Genomic DNA, 16,665 nt, shown 5'->3' with positions numbered 1-16,665 from the left:
GGAGTCATTTGCTTTTTTTTTTTAATTTTTAAAAGACCTTCAATTTTGAACATGTACAGTTTCATGTCCCTGTGAGAGATATAAAGTATGAGACACAATCTTCATTCTTAAGTAGCTGAAGATGAGATGAACCCTTATGAAGCAGCCAATATAAAGCAAGAATAAATATTTGTATAAACTGGCAAGTGATTTGAGAAGTACACAAATAAGGCAAAAATATAGTAATTATTTTAAGGGAAATAAAGTACATAGCTGTACGACCTTCAAAAAATTATCTAACCACTCTATACCTCAGTTTCCTCATCTGAAAGATGGTGATTAAAAAAAACTACCTTTCAAGTTATTCTAGCATTAAAATGCAATAATATATATGAAATGTTTAGCACAGGTTAACTATGTAATATACTACAGCTAATAATTATTTATGATAAAGTGAAAATTCCAAATAGAATATTGGCTTTAGCTCAAAGGAAAACATGCAATTTGAGAGTTGAAACTTCAGAGATAATCTGGTTCAAAGCCCTAACTTTGCAGGTGATGAAACTGAGGCATGGGTCAACAAAGTTCGACCTGTAAAGATACAATTTGCATGAAGGTCCCTGCCCAAGATCACAGAACTTGTTAGCTCCTGACTTCCATTTCAGTTTCTTTCCATTTCATTACCCCTTTTTAAGTCAAAAACAAATAGTCACATATTGGATGATTTCCAGGGATGACAAAAACTCATCCCCTGGAATGAGGAAGGTCTGATGCTCTAACAATGTTATTAATCATGTGAGGGAATGCCTGATAAAGTCAATGTTTTCCTGGTCATACTGTTTACAGGAGGCATGTATACAAGCTACTATATGACATTCAGATGGTATACATCCACTAGATAGGGCCATGTTTAATTTTGTTTTATTTGAACTAATGTCTAAATTAGAGCACAATGAAAGTTTTGTTATTATCCTTTCGGTCACTATCAGAAACGTAATCCCCCAGCATCAAAGACCAGCAACTCCAGCAGCACCAACTTTAATTGAAAAAGAAAAAAGGACAAATGTTAATACTGCTTTTGTTTCTGGAAGAGGACTGTTATTCAATGTCAGATCCCCACTGCTGGTTAATAAAAACATTTCAGAAGTCAGAATAGATCTTTTAATTTTCTTTTTAAATGTTCTATGAGGACTCATAATAAAACAGGCCCCAGATACTTCCAATACACTACACTGTACTCGCAATTGGAGCTTTTCATTCAGTCTTTTTTTTTTTTTTTTTTTTTTTTTGAGATGGAGTCTTGCTCTGTCGCCCAGGCTGGAGTGCAGTGGCCGGATCTCAGCTCACTGTAAGCTCCGCCTCCTGGGTTTACGCCATTCTCCTGCCTCAGCCTCCCAAGTAGCTGGGACTACAGGCGTCCGTCACCTCGCCCGGCTAGTTTTCTGTATTTTTTAGTAGAGACGGGGTTTCACCGTGTTAGCCAGGATGGTCTCGATCTCCTGACCTCGTGATCCGCCCGTCTCGGCCTCCCAAAGTGCTGGGATTACAGGCTTGAGCCACCGCGCCCGGCCCAGTCTTTTTTTTTTCTTAACCAAAATGACACTATTCCCTATGTTAACTTAATGGCCTGGCACTTTGCACTAATTCCAACATGGATGGAACACTACTATGCTTTGAACTGAGGATACAGAGACAAAGAAGACATAGTTCTTGTGGAAAACTCAAGGTCTAAAAAGAACATAGTCTCTTCTCTATCAGTTACTGTACTGTGTGACCACAGGCAAACTGCTTAATTCTCTGTGTCTTAGGTTCTTCCCTTACATTTAAGAGAAAGTAGTACCTACCTCACAAGGTTGTATGACTGAAATAAATATATGTAAAGTGGTTGGAACAGTGTCTGGTACACAGTAGGCAGTACATGTGTTAGCTGTTGCCATTACTGTATTCACCTTCATCATTATTATAAGCCAGCTCTAATAACCTGAAAGATCAACTCTGACTTTAGAGCTGATGTTTAAGTCACTGGCACAGAAAAGTCTAACAGATTAAATGTAAATAAGAGCAGACCTTAAAGAGCCTGAAGACAGAGCTTAAGAAAATCTGGCACAAGGACTGATGGAGGGTGGAGAGAAGGACACCCCTAACAGGCAGAGCTGTAAGGAATTTAGGCACTTGCTTTCATCCATGAATGGTAGTTAGTAGTAACAGAGAGGACTTAAAAGGTCTTGCAGCTAAATGGAGAGAGTGGATATGAAAATGCAGCCAAGCTAAAATGATTACCACCCAGCTAAACTGAGGCACTGCATAGTTCCTAAGAACATGTCCACCTTGGAAGGGGCTTCGGTTTCTTCAAGGGTGGAAATACTATGACTATCTTGGGCTTCCTGGAATGTGAAATGTTTATACTTTCAAAAGGAGATTTCGTGAAAATTTTTGGAAAAGAAATTGAGAACCTTTTCGTAATAAACAGGAAGGCTAGGGGAAGATGGGCAGTTGGAATGACATTCTACTCAACAAACTTTAACTTAGAACAGGGATAGAAATAGACTGGGGTGTACCCTGAGGAGCCCTTCATTGGAGACAAGTGATGACACAGGGACATATTCAGCATTCTCTCAGGAAAGAGCAATCATGTCTAATCCTAATAAAGAAAACTGTAGCATTTTTAATACTTCCCCCGCTACACCCCGCCATCACCTGTTTTGGTCACATGGCTCACCAGGAGACTTCTTAGACCTAAAAAGAAGGTTACAAAGTTAAAATGTTCTTGTTTGGAACTGGAGAGGGTTAGAGAAAAACTGTTTTCCAAACTGGTGGTCACTTTCTTCTTCCCACCACCATAAAAACAAGACTATTAATCAAAGTATGGCTTTTTCTTCCCTGAACATGCCTCTTTGACTTTGTTCACAATATATCCTCTTTTGGAATGACTTTCCTCAAATTTTCACCTGATAAATTCTTTTTTTTTTTTTTTTTTGAGACAGAGTCTCGCTCTGTCGCCCAGGCTGGAGTGCAGTGGCTGGATCTCAGCTCACTGCAAGCTCCGCCTCCTGGGTTTACGCCATTCTCCTGCCTCAGCCTCCCGAGTAGCTGGGACTACAGGCGCCCGCCACCACGCCCGGCTAGTTTTTTGTATTTTTAGTAGAGACGGGGTTTCACCATGTTAGGCAGGATGGTCTCGATCTCCTGACCTTGTGATCCGCCCATCTCGGCCTCCCAAAGTGCTGGGATTACAGGCTTGAGCCACCGCGCCCGGCCCACCTGATAAATTCTTAACCTTAACAGCCCAGTTCAGACATAACTTCTATATCGCCATTGTAAGATCCCAGGGTAAAATGACTACATTATTTGCAGTGCTGCAATACTCTTATTAGAGAACTTATCACACACTCTGTTTAGTTGTCTGTTTTCTCTTAGACTGGAAAGGATTTAAGGGCAGAAATTATATCTCCTATTTATCTTTGTTTCCCTAATAAAGTACATGGCACATGGCAGGTATTCAAATGCGTACTGTATGAGATAAAATCTGAACACCTTAAGTGAGGGCTTCTTGCAAAAGTCAAGCTATGACTGTAGAAAATAGAAGTGGGATTAACTTTAAGCCCACAAGTGCCTCTTTAGCAAGGTTCCACCGGGATCACCAGAGAATTAATGAGATAATTCCCTTTGATTTACATAGCCCATCCCTAGGAAAGGGCACTATTTCCTCCTATAGGTCATCTCCATGGCTCAAGTAGATTTACTTAGCCTTTGATGTAAATTACACATGACTGATCCATGGATTTGCTGCTCAGTGTTTCTACCTATACCTCACCCTGCTTTTGCATGTGGAATCTTTTAATACTCAGAACCCAGGACTATTTTCCCCGTTCCCTTTACAAACCTCACTAAAGTCTTTTCTTTTATAAAGTCATTCTCATTTGATAAAGAGATGGATTTGAAATTCTTTTTTTTTTTTTTGGAGCTTATCATTAAATAGGCACGCCCCAAAAAACATGTACATGGGAGTAGGCTGTAAATTCAGACTTCTTTCATCCTGGAAGAGAAGCTCTTCTTCTGTTAGTCTGGGTTGAATTCAACAAACTAAACCCAAGGAAAAGGAAGATGAGTATTATTTAGCATTTTCTAAGTCCAAGCACTGCTCTAGGTAACATACATATGCTATTTCATTTTATCTTAACAATGCTGCAGGATAAAGAAACTGAAGCTAGCCCAGATTAGGTCACATAATTGAGGTCACTTAGCTAGTAAATGATGGAGCTAGAATTCAAATGTAGGTCTGATCCCAAAGCCAATGAGAGTGCGTGCTACTATACCACCACACCCAAGATAAAACACAGCTCTTTTGTCCACTTCTGGTTAGGTTTAGCAGAAAAATAGATACCAGGTTGGTACTTCTTCCTGAATGCTTTGAGATCTCGTTTGTAATTTATCTCCAGCCCTCAGCCCTGACCACTCCTCTGACTTAGGTTCTTCGTCTTTTTTTTTTTTTTTTTTTGAGGTGGAGTCTCGCTCTGTTGCACAGGCTGGAGTGCAATGGCACAATCTCGGCTCACTGCAACCTCTGCCTTCCGGGTTCAAACAATTCTCCTTCCTCAGCATCCTGAGTAGCTGGGGTTACAGGAACCCACCACTAAATGCAGCTAATTTTTGTATTTTTAGTAGAGATAGGGTTTCATCATGTTGGCCAGACTGGTCTCAAACTCCTGACCTCAGGTGACCCGCCTGTCTTGGCCTCCCAAAGTCCTGGGATTACAGACATGAGAGACCGCACCTGGCCTGACTTAGGTTCTTAGTATCTAACTGCCTACTTACCACATCCACTTGAAACACTAATGTGCGTCACACTCAACATGTCCAAACCTGAACTCCTGATTTGAGGGCCTCCACCCAAACATGCTCCTCCTTGACTCTTCCCTTCTCAGGAGATGGCAACTTCATTCTTAGGAGTTTTGGTCCCCAAACAGGAATCATCTTTGATTTTCCCCTCACAACCCACATCCAACCCAGCCACATAACCTGTGGAAATAGGTGCTATATGATATTTATTAAAATTAATATCCAGGATGTTAGCATTTCCCCCCACCTCCACTCTCCCATCCTAGTCCCAGCCAGCATCGCCACCCACGAAGACTACTGACTATGCAGCCACCTACTTGGTCTCCTGCTCCTACTGTTGCCCTCCTATAGCCTACTTTTTGCAGCAGAGCAATCCTCAGAAACCCAAGTCAGACTGTGTCATTGCTCAAAACCCTCTAGAAGCTTTCTTACTCAGAATAAAATATAATAAAGTCCTTACCATGACTTCTAAGATTCTACAGGATTCCTCCCTGCATCCCAATCTTATCTCAGATCTCCTCTTTTCTCTGCTGCATTCTCTTTGTTCCACTCACACTGGCCTCCTTGCTGCCCTCAGACCTGCTGAGCAGCCTCTTTTTTTTTTTTTTTTTTGAGACGGAGTCTCGCTGTGTGGCCCAGGCTAGAGTGCAGTGGCCCGATCTCGGCTCACTGCAAGCTCCACCTCCCGGGTTCGCCATTCTCCCGCCTCAGCCTCCGAGTAGCTGGGACTACAGGCGCCCGCCACCACGCCCGGCTAGTTTTTTGTATTTTTTTAGTAGAGACGGGGTTTCACCATGTTAGCCAGGATGGTCTCGATCTCCTGACCTCGTGATCCACCCGCCTCGGCCTCCCAAAGTGCTGGGATTACAGGCTTGAGCCACCGCGCCCGGCCAGACCTGCTGAGCAGCCTCTTATTTCAAAATCTGTGCATATGATTCCCCTCTGCCTCGAACTGCTTTCCTCAGGCATTCACGAGGCCTGTTTCTGCACTCCACTTGGGTCTCTTCTCAAATGTCATCTTATCAGAGAGGCCTCCTTTGTTCGCCCTAACCCTACCTGTGCCGACCTCCATTCCTTTCCCCTGTTTAATTTTTCTCTGTAGCACTTATTACACCTGACAGATAGTTCTTTGTTAATCGAGCTATTGCCCCTCCCTCTGCCCTTGATGTAAGTTCCAAAAGGTCTGGGCCTTTGTTTTGTTTGTTGCCATAACCCCAGTACTCGGAAGTGGGCCAGGCACATAGCAGACAAATTTGAATACAGGAAAAACATGTCTATATTAACTCATTTTTGGCCTAAGGTTGTCTGTAACAGGGAACAAAACAAAGCCTGTAAAACCCCCATATTACATAATAAGTTCAGGTTTCAGTGGTAAAATTTAAATATTAAGAATTTTATCTTTCAATCTTCCCTTTAGAGTAAAACTGACAGAAGAGGAATCACGTTGATTTTTGGCCCTTGCCCCTAACTATTACCAACAGTCACAAATTCTACATAATTAGATATAAAACCTTTCTCCTCTCTCTCAGTTTTACCTTATTTGTTATGTCCACTTTATACAAACTACTCAACAAGAATTCAAGCATAATGCTATTTCCTTACAGAAAAAATTCATGGCAAGATTTTTTCTTAAAGTATTTCCTGCTGGCTGGGAGCGGTGGCTCACACCTGTAATCTCAGCACTTTGGGAGGGTGAGGCAGGTGGATGACTTGAGGTCAGGAGTTTGAGACCAGCCTGGCCAACATGGCAAAACCCCGCCTCTACTAAAAATACAAAAATTAGCCAAGTGTGGTGCACATGCCTATAATCCAAGCTACTTGTGACGCTGTGGCACAAGAATTGCTTGAAACTGCGAGAGAGAGGTTGAAGTGAGCTGGGATTATGCCACTGCACTCCAGCCTGAGCGACAGAGTGAGACTGTCTCAAAAAAAAAAAAAAAAAAAAAAAGGCATTTCCTATTAAATGTTACAACATGGAAATATGGGGCCAGGTGTGGTGGCTCACACCTGTAATCCCAGCACTTTGGGAGGCTGAGGCAAGGCAGATGGCTTGAGCTCAGTAGTTCAAGACCAGCCTGGGCAACATGGTAAAACTCTGTCTCTACAAGAAATACAAAAAAATTAGCCGGGTGTGGTAGTGTATCCCTGTAGTCTCAGCTACTCAGGAGGCTGAGGTAGGAGGACGGCTTGAGCCTGGGAGGTGAAGGTTGCAGTGAGCCAAGATGACGCCACTGCATTGCAGCCTGGGCGATAGAGCCAGACCCTGTCTCCAAAAAAAAAAAAAAAAAAAAAAAAAAAAAAAAAAAAAGGAAAAGAAAAAGGCCAGGCCGGTGGCTCACACTTGTTAATCCCAGCACTTTGGGAGGCCAAGGTGGGGGATCACCTGATGTCAGGAGTTCAAGACCAGCCTGACCAACATGGTGAAACCCTGTCTCTACTAAAAATACAAAAATTAGCCGGGCGTGGTGGTACCTGTAATCCCAGCTACTCGAGAGGCTGAGGCAGGAGGATGGCTTGAACCCAGGAGGCAGAGGCTGAAGTGAGCAGAGATTACACCACTGCATTCCAGTGTGGGTGACAGAGCAAGACTCTGTCTCAGAAGAAAAAAAAAAAAGGAAAAGAAAAGAAAGAAAAAGAAATATGGAATAGCAGAGTTTAGATTTTGGATATAGCAGCTAGGTAGTCTGGTAATGTCCCAGGGGGACATTCTACCAGTAAAATTGGATATTTGTTGATGAAAATGCTTCTTACATTCTGCCTTACTATAAGGTTCTGGATTGGCTGATGGTTGCCATGGAAAGAGTTGTAATGCTAATATGGATTAGCCCCATAGGGTTTTACCACTGGTTACAGAATTATTTTTTGTGAAGTCACTGAAAAGGTAACATGGTATGTGGGGCTAAAAAATTGGTGACACTCCCTGAAAGTGGGGGAGGACGGAAGAGCCCAAACTCCTCCTCCAGGCCAGAATCTGTCTATTCCTTTTCCTTATAATACCTACAGTTTGATAAACTAAGTTCTAGAGCCTCTTTAAATCGTACATCCTCCATGAAGCCTCTTTTTTTTGGAGACAGAGTCTCGCTCTGTCACCCAGGCTGGAGTGCAATGGCGCGATCTTTGCTCACTGCAACCTTCACCTCCTGGGTTCAAGCAATTCTCCTGCCTCAGCCTCCCGAGTAGCTGGGATTACAGGCACATGCCACCACACCGGCTAATTTTTGTATTTTTAGTAGAGACAGGGTTTCACCATGTTGGTCAGGCTGGACTTGAACTCCTGACGTCATGATCCACCCACCTTGGCCTCCCAAAGTGCTGGGATTACAGGCGTGAGCCACTGCGCTCAGCCCATGAAGCCTTTTCTAATAAACTCCAGCTCTCAGTTCTTGTTTTCTTTTTTTTTTTTGGGATGGAGTCTCACTCTGTCGCCCAGGCGGGAGTGCAGTGGCGCTATCTTGGCTCATTGCAACCTCCTCCTCCCAAGTTCAAGCGATTCTCCTGCTGTAGCCTCACGAGTAGCTGGGACTATAGGCGTGTGCCACCAAGCCTGGCTAATTTTTGTATTTTTAGTAGAGACAGGGTTTCACCGTGTTGGCCAGGTTGCTCTCAAACTCCCGACCTTAGATGATCCGCCCGCCTCTGCCTCCCAAAGTGCTGGGTTTACAGGCATGAGCCACCACGCCCAGCCTTGTTTTCATCTTCTAATTCATATTTTTTAAAAGCAGCCTTCATATATTTTAAGAATCTAATGAGTCTCTTGCATGGTTCTCTAGATGCAAGTGGAATTAACAACTGCACTGAGTACCCACCCTGAGCCAGGCACCAGTGCCAACTGGTGTCACATGAACTATTTCATTAAATCCTCAAAATAATCCTTTAGACAGGTATTATTAACCTACTCTTTAGATGAGGAAACTGAACTTCAAAGAGGTTGTGACTTTCCCAATACAGTAAGTTATCTCCCTAAAATAAACCTTAATACTAGCATTAAACTCAGACTCCTCAAAGGAAAGGGTCGCTCAACTTCTGCAACCTCTCCAGCATTCAGAAAAGTCTTGGCTCACAACAGTCAATCAACCAAAACATGATTGAAAGAAAAAAAATCAACATACTGATTTAAAGAAAACCAACAATGAAAAAAATTCACTACATTTAATGTGAGCAGGTGGGATGGGAGAGACTTTTTAAAAAAGAAATCAAACATATTAAGAGACTTCTAACAATGCCCACGTACTGTTTTGAAAAAAAAATTACAAACACTTATATAAAGCTCTAACTATGAACACACTGATGTTTGGTCATAATCAACTGTGAGATATGTTATAAGTCATTTCTTATTACTGATAAAGTAATACAATAAATCCTTTACTTCAAAAAATAGCACTAAGAACAAATTCAAAATGCTCACTATGTTTTCTCAGGCGGAAGGGAAAAGGTGGTTATGGCTAGCCCTTTGGGCAAACTGAAAGCAACAGAAGCATTTGAGCATGTGTCCTGATAGAAAATAGGTTAGGAACCACTGATTTAGGAGTAAGTATTGGGACAGGGATCACCTATTTTTGGACTCCATTCCCAACTGCTGCTGGCTCATTGGATGGACATGAGCAATGCATGAAGAAATCTGGCCTCTGTCTACTCAGGGCTTCAAAAGCATGGGACAAACTACCCACTGCCAGGTCGCCCTTCTGGGGCAATTAGACACTGCTTAATGTTCTGAGCAGGCATCTGTTTTCTTGTTTCTCCAGGATAGTGAGGGAGCAAGAGTAGTTTGCTACTTCTGGAAACTGCCAAGTGAATTGGCTTGTGGAAATGAAACCAGTAGACTTTGAAGTTGATTAACTCAGTTGCCTACTTCTGAGAAGGAAGGAAGGTCAAAGGACGAGTCTGTTAAAAGAAACTCATATTTTTAAAAAGTAGGAATGTATTATGTAGACAAGGTTACAAAGAGTGTCTTTATGATTTTAAACAAATACAGTTGCTTCTAAGTGATCATCAACGTAAGAGTTAGGAGATTAAAAGCATATTCCATTTGCTCAGCTATTAAATACATAATAAAAATCTATTTCCTACTTCTCCAAGGTGTTGGAAATTGATTAATGTCTGTGGAAGCTTTCAAGTATAAAGTTCTCCCTCACTGCTGAGCACTATTCTATTTAAACTCCTCTCTGCTTGCTTACTGTCAGTCAACTTCTTATGTCTATCTGGGATGCCAGGATGGAGAATATCAATGAACTGCACGCAGTCTTATAAGCCTGAAAATTCTTGGGAGCAGGAAAGCTTAAAAAGACAGAAATGAAAATGTGAAACCTCCAGACCAAGGTTTATTTAAATGCCAGAAAAATTATTTCAAGCAAAAAAGAACCAGTTCCAAATAACCTGTCTCCTCAGATCCCTAGGTGAGAGAGAAGGTGCTTTAGAAATCAAAATGAACATTTATTAATAAAACATACCAGAGAAGAGCACAAATACAACAAAGACAATAATTCCAAATAATGCTGTACCCATTTCATTCAACATATGATTACTGAATACCTACCACAGGCAAGACAACATGTTAGGTACTGAGTAACTTGTAGCACTGCATTCAAGCAGGACATGAAACCCAAGTGAAACAAATTAGGCATCACACTTGCTAATGTAAAAGCAACAACACAGAAACACATATGTTAAAACACTCAGAAACACATATGTTAAAACTTAAGTTCTGGAAAGTGAATCCTCAAAGCATACTGAATTAATTCCTTCATTATAGATTTGATTTTGGTAAACTTTGATATATGTCTGTGCAATAAGATTCATCAATAGTTGTTTGTTTGTTCTGTTTTTTGAGACAGAGTCTCGCTCTGTCACCCAGGCTGGAGCGCAGTGGCATGATCTCGGCTCACTGCAACCTCCGCCTCCCGGGTTCAAGTGATTCTTCTGTCTCAGCCTCCTGAGTAGCTGAGACTACAGGAGCACACCACCACGCCCGGCTAATTTTTGTATTTTTAGTAGAGATGGGGTTTCACCATGTTGGCCAGGATGGTCTTAAATTCCTGACCTCAGGTGATCCTCCCACCTCAGTCTTCCAGACTGCTGGGATTACAGGCACGAGCCACTGTGCCTGGCCTAAGATTCACCAATAGTTTTAAGCTTTCCAGCCAATCAGCCATAATCACTACCTAAACCCAAAAGAACAGGCTTTAGACCAGATGAAAGAAATACAATTCCAGAAAAAATTTAAAGAAGTCTAAACAAGTCTAACACTCCCAGTACAAGGAAATGGCTTACTGATTCTATAGCTTGTTTCCACAGACTGAACAAAGTATAGCTAGTTTACACTGCAGCAGAAAGAATTAAACTAGAATAAAGGCTATCCCATGGATAACTGAGTAAATTCATAAAAGTCTTGAAATCACCTTCCATGGTTACACCTTCTGATCCATTAATTTTATGCTAGGAATCTATCCTTAGAAAATAATTGGAGAAGCTGTCAAAGATATATGTACCCAACAATTCCCTAGGTGTATATCCCATAGTAATGTGTGCTTATTTGCACCAGACTGTATGTCCAAGACTGTTTATAGCAGCATTATTTGTTAATAGCTAAAACCTATAAACCATCACCAGTGAAACAGATCTGTTAATATTCATACAATGAAATATCATACACCAAAGCAAAAGAATTTACTAAGCTACATGCATAAACATAAATTGTAAAAACTAAATGTTAAGTGAAAGAAGACACAAAATAATTCACAATGTATGATTCCATTTATATAAAATTCCAGAAAGGCAAAAAAAAATGGTATTATTTATGAATATATACTTAGCAGGTAAAACTCACTATAAAGCAAAGGAAAGGAATGATTACTATAAAAGTCAGGTTAGTGGTTCCTCTGCGGGGAAGAAGAGGTTGTGCTTACAGAGGGGAAATACAGTTGTGCTGGCAACACTATTTCTTAACCTGGGTGGTGGTTACACAGGTTTTTCTTTTATTATAACATTTCATTAATATGTATATTTATGTTTTATACTCCTCTGTATAAAGCATGATTTTTTGAAAAAAAATTTCTTAAAAAAAGATTTTGACACAAGGGCATTTCTCAGAGCTCCATTTACAGTAAGTAGTTTAGCAGGGGTTTAAGAGCAGGGTTTTAGAGTCAGCTGCCTTTGATGTGAATCCCAGTTCAGCCACTTGTTCACTATACGTGGTGACCTTAGGTGATAAATTTAGCATCTCTGAGCTTCATTTTTCTCATTTCAAAGAAATAAGATAAGGCTACATATCACATAGGGTTAACATGCGATCGAATGACAGAAAGTGGTGTCTTGCATAATGCTTGGTACACAATAAGTAGTCAATACTTTTTCTCTATTTATTTATTTATTGAGATGGAGTCTCACTCTGTTACCTAGGCTGGAGTGTGGTGGCACGATCTCGGCTCACTGCAACCTCCACCTCTCGGGTTCCAGCAATTCTCCTGCCTCAGCCTCCCGAGTAGCTGGAATTACAGGCGCATACCACCACATCTGGCTAATTTTTGTATTTTTAGTAGAGATGAGGTTTTGCCATGTCGGCCAGGCTGGTCTTGAACTCCTGACCTCAAGTGATCCACCTGCTTTGGCCTTCCGAAGTGCTAGGTTTACAGGCCTGAGCCACCATGCCCAGCCTCTCCTTTTATTCTTACTCTGGAGCAACAATTACGAAACAATCTAACTCTTAAGTATCTTTTTGTGCATAACACAGTTATACTAAGAGCTATGGGGGAAAAATACACAGCAAGTGGAGCTAAGACAGACAATCATAAAAAATAAAAATTTAAAGGTTACATAAAACAGAGACTGGAAGTGGCAGGGGTGCACTGCTGCTGGCCTTGAGGAGGCAATCAGCTGTGTTGTGAACTGCCTATGGACAGGGTCAATGTCTAGGCGCCACAGGCCTCAGTCCCATGGCAACAAGAAATGGGATTTGGCCAACACCCTGAATGAGCTTCCAAGAGGACACTGAGCTCCAGATGAGAACCTGGCCTGGCCAACACCTTGAATGCAGAATTGTGAGACCCTGAGCAGAGAACTCAGTTAAGCCATGCTAACTCCTGATCCTTGGCAATGGTGAGATAATAATTAGCTGACCCCTGCATCCCTCGAAAGAAACTGGCATGTGAAGCCAAATCCCAGTAAGGGAATTTCTGGGATGATCTTACATCCCAAACAGGGTCATAAAGTCACATGTCCTGCCCTCTCCAGGGATTAACTGCCCAAGACCAGATGCCTCTGTTCAAGCTCAGTGCCCCACTCCAAGGAAGGAGACCCACTTGCTAGACAGCCGCTCTCAAACCCCTCTGTGTTAATTTTGGTATCATAATTTTAGTTATAAAAATAGTCCAGTTACGCCTTCTTGAGTTACACTCAAGTAACCTTGACTGTATTTTGCATGTTCCTAAATCTGTACTCATTAAAAGACAATTCTTAGTTTGTTATTTCTACAGATGGCAGATCTCATCCATATTTGCAGCCTTCCTAATTTCATTCGTAGGGATAAAGTATCATTTCTTTTTTTTTTTTTTTGAGACGGAGTCTTGCTCAGTCGCCCAGGCTGGAGTGCAGTGGCCGCTCTCAGCTCACTGCAAGCTGCGCCTCCCCGGTTCACGCCATTCTCCTGCCTCAGCTTCCCAAGTAGCTGGGACTACAGGTGCCCGCACCCATGCCTGGCTAATTTTTTGCATTTTTAGTAGAGACAGGGTTTCACCGTGTTAGCCAGGATGGTCTCGATCTCCTGACCTCGTGATCCTCCCGCCTCGGCCTCCCAAAGTGCTGGGATTACAGGCGTGAGCCACCGCGCCCGGCTGGGATAAAGTATCATTTCTATTAGTCTATAACTAAACTAGTTCATTTTCCAAAAAGAGAATGGCAAGTTTATGAACCAAAAACCATGCTGTAAAGTTACTTGTGAAAACTTTCATCAAAATGCTCAATGACTACAAAAGATGAGAAATTATATGCCTGTATCTGGTTGTGTTGAAATAAGTATCTTCCAAAAGCCAATGCCTGAACACTCCATAGATTACTTTTCTTGTCAATGGGGAGAAAAAACTGAGTAAGGAGGATCTCACATCACCACCACAGTCCAGGGGTCTCAGCACTGGTGACAGAGGGATGCCAGCTATGTGTCATCTGATGTAATACATCAGAAGTGCACATCTTCTAGCCAAAAATGTTTGACCTAAATCTATCAAGCTTTTATATGTATAGTCTCCAGTTAATAGGAAATATCAGGGAACAGAAGAAGGAGCTAAACGTCATTATGAGGAAGCAACCAGGTAAATCTAAAAGCAAGAACTCTCGGCCGGCCGCGGTGGCTCACGCCTGTAATCCCAGCACTTTGGGAGGCCGAGGTGAGCGGATCATGAGGTCAGGAGCAGGAGATGGAGACCATCCTGGCTAACACAGTGAAACCCCGTTTCTACTAAAAATATAAAAACAAAATTAGCCTGGAGTGGAGGTGGGTACCTGTAGTCCCAGCTACTTGGGAAGCTGAGGCGGGAGAATGGCGTGAACCCGGGAGGCGGAGTTTGCAGTGAGCCAAGATTGTGCCAGTGCACTCCAGCCTGGGCGACAGGGCGAGACTCCGTCTCCCCCACCCCCACCAAAAAAAGCAAGAACTCTCCACAGGAAAACTGGCCCAGTTTCTTCAACATGTCATTGGCATAAAAAAGGAAAAGGATTATAATAAAATAAATAACACTTAAAGGACCAGGCATAATGCACCAGACATAGAACATAGTCCTGGTTTGGGTCTTGATATGTGAACCAGTTGTAAAGGACATCTTTTGAGGTTCACTGGGGAAATTTCAATTTGACTTGGAATTACAATAATGAAAAATTACTGAAGTGGAAAGGTGTAGATCACTGATCTAAAAAGCAGGTTACAAAGTAATACATGCAGCATATTATATGATTTTGGCTTTAAAAAATTATAGGCCAGGCGTGGTGGCTCACGCCTGTAATCTCAGCACTTTGGGAAGCCGAAGCCAGTGAATCACGAGGTCAGGAGATCGAGACCATCCTGGCTAACATGGTGAAACCCTATCTCTACTAAAAATACAAAAAATTAGCCGGCATGGTGGCGCCCGCCTATAGTCCCAGCTACTTGGGAGGCTGAGGCAGGAGAATCACTTGAACCCGGGGGGCGGTGGTTGCAGTAAGGCAAGATTGCGCCACTGACTCCAGCCTGGGTGACTCCATTTCAAAAAAAAAAAAAAATTATAGACGTAGTTAGGTATACCTAGAAGAAGGTCCCTAAAGATTTGTACTAGGCTATTTTCAGTAGCAATCTCTGGAAGGTAGAAATATGATGTTTTAAAATTATTTGGCTTGCCTCTATTTTTAATTTTTCTTCAGTGCACATGTACTGCTTTTGTAATAAAAGGTTAAAAATAAGTTAAATAAAACAAAATCTCCCAAGGCAGTGCCATATAAATGATAGTGACTTCAGAAAGTGAAAGAATGGTGAGGAAAGCCTTCATGGAATTAATTCATCAGCTGTCTTAGAAAATGGGACAGGCAGAAACTGTCAATTCTTTAACCCACCAGTCAGCCTAAGAGGGATAGGGCTGTGACAACTTGGCTAGGCCATAAGATACTTAGGCCAAAAACCAAAAATTTTTTTAAAAATCTCCCTTTAAATCCTAGCTAGCTGCTCCTTGTTTCTGTCATTCTTCAGGACTCCAAAGCTACCCAATTCATCCCCACCAGGAGAGGAGCACCAACTTATTCTGGACTCATTTTCTCAAAAACATTCTTTCTTCCTGACTTCTGAGAATGGAATGTTCTAACACAGGTATGTGTGAGGTCCTGTATACACATAATGGGGTGAAGGGAAGATACAGTAGGAAGTATTTTATTTTTGAAATAGGATCTCACTCTATCGCCTAGGCTGCAGTACAGTAGTGTCTGCAGCCTCAAACTCCTGGGCTCAAGCAATCTTCCCACACCTAAGCCTCCCAAGTAGCTGGGACTACAGGCACACGCCACCATGCCTGGCTAATTTTTTTTATTTGTAGATACAGGGTCTCATTATATGGCCCAAGCTGGTCTCAAACTCCTGGGCTCAACCAATCCTCCTGCCTCGACCTTCTGAAGGCTGGGATTACAGGTGTGAGCCAATGCACCCAGCCAGGAATTTTCTTTTGAGACTGTCAAGACAGCAGACATAAAAATGGCCTTTTCCAATTATACAGGGATCTACCACTCTCATGAATGTGCAGACTCTAGTCTTGATCTTGTTTTTTGATCTGATTAAGCCATTTATGCATTCAACAGACATTTGCTAAGTACCTATCAAGTGCTTGGTGCACAAAGAGCTACACACACAAAAAGGAAACTGAAGTATGTAGGAATAAAGTACACTGACTGATACCTTCAACTTACTTTGAAACAGAATTAAAAAATAAGATGAAGTGATTGAAGAATACAGATGGATAGATGTGTGATAAAAATAATAAAGTAACATGTTAATTATAAAATACAGGTGATAGGTATATGGTGCTCATTGAATGGTTCTTTCAACTTTTCCATAGGCTTGAAAAATGTTTTAATAAAGTGTTGGGGAAAAATATGTATACCTTGGTGCTTTCCTGTAGCTGGTGATCAATTCTCAGTAAATGTTGGTTGAATTTATGAAAACCAAAAGAGGTTAAACACAGTAGGTTCTAAACTCATATCTGGAAACATGTTCTATAAGAGAAATTTTAAATTTGGTCAAATCCAAGGTTTTTGATCCTCTGAGGCCAAAACTCATGCCTTGAGGCAAACTGGTTATTTGTCATGCCCAGGCTGTGCTCTTCACTCAGTTACTGTTGAAAGTAG

The 16,665-nt window shown here is 41.8% G+C and overlaps 1 protein-coding gene and 1 long non-coding RNA gene across 5 annotated transcripts in view; both read right to left on the bottom strand.

Annotated features, from left to right (window-relative positions):
• BICDL1 (BICD family like cargo adaptor 1) overlaps positions 1-16,665 on the bottom strand; it is a 718,679-nt gene that overhangs the window by 412,454 nt on the left and 289,560 nt on the right. The gene's annotated exons all lie outside the window — the stretch shown is intronic.
• Positions 2,722-8,526, bottom strand: LOC126930722 (uncharacterized). Its single transcript, XR_007717659.1, has 3 exons — positions 5,715-8,526; positions 3,241-5,397; positions 2,722-2,927 (listed from the first exon to the last, which is right to left on the bottom strand). It is a non-coding gene; the product is annotated as an uncharacterized LOC126930722 (long non-coding RNA).

The sequence above is a fragment of the Macaca thibetana genome, chromosome 11, assembly GCF_024542745.1.
Source record: "Macaca thibetana thibetana isolate TM-01 chromosome 11, ASM2454274v1, whole genome shotgun sequence".
NCBI lineage: Eukaryota > Metazoa > Chordata > Mammalia > Primates > Cercopithecidae > Macaca > Macaca thibetana.
This window is presented reverse-complemented; position numbering and strand designations above follow the sequence as displayed.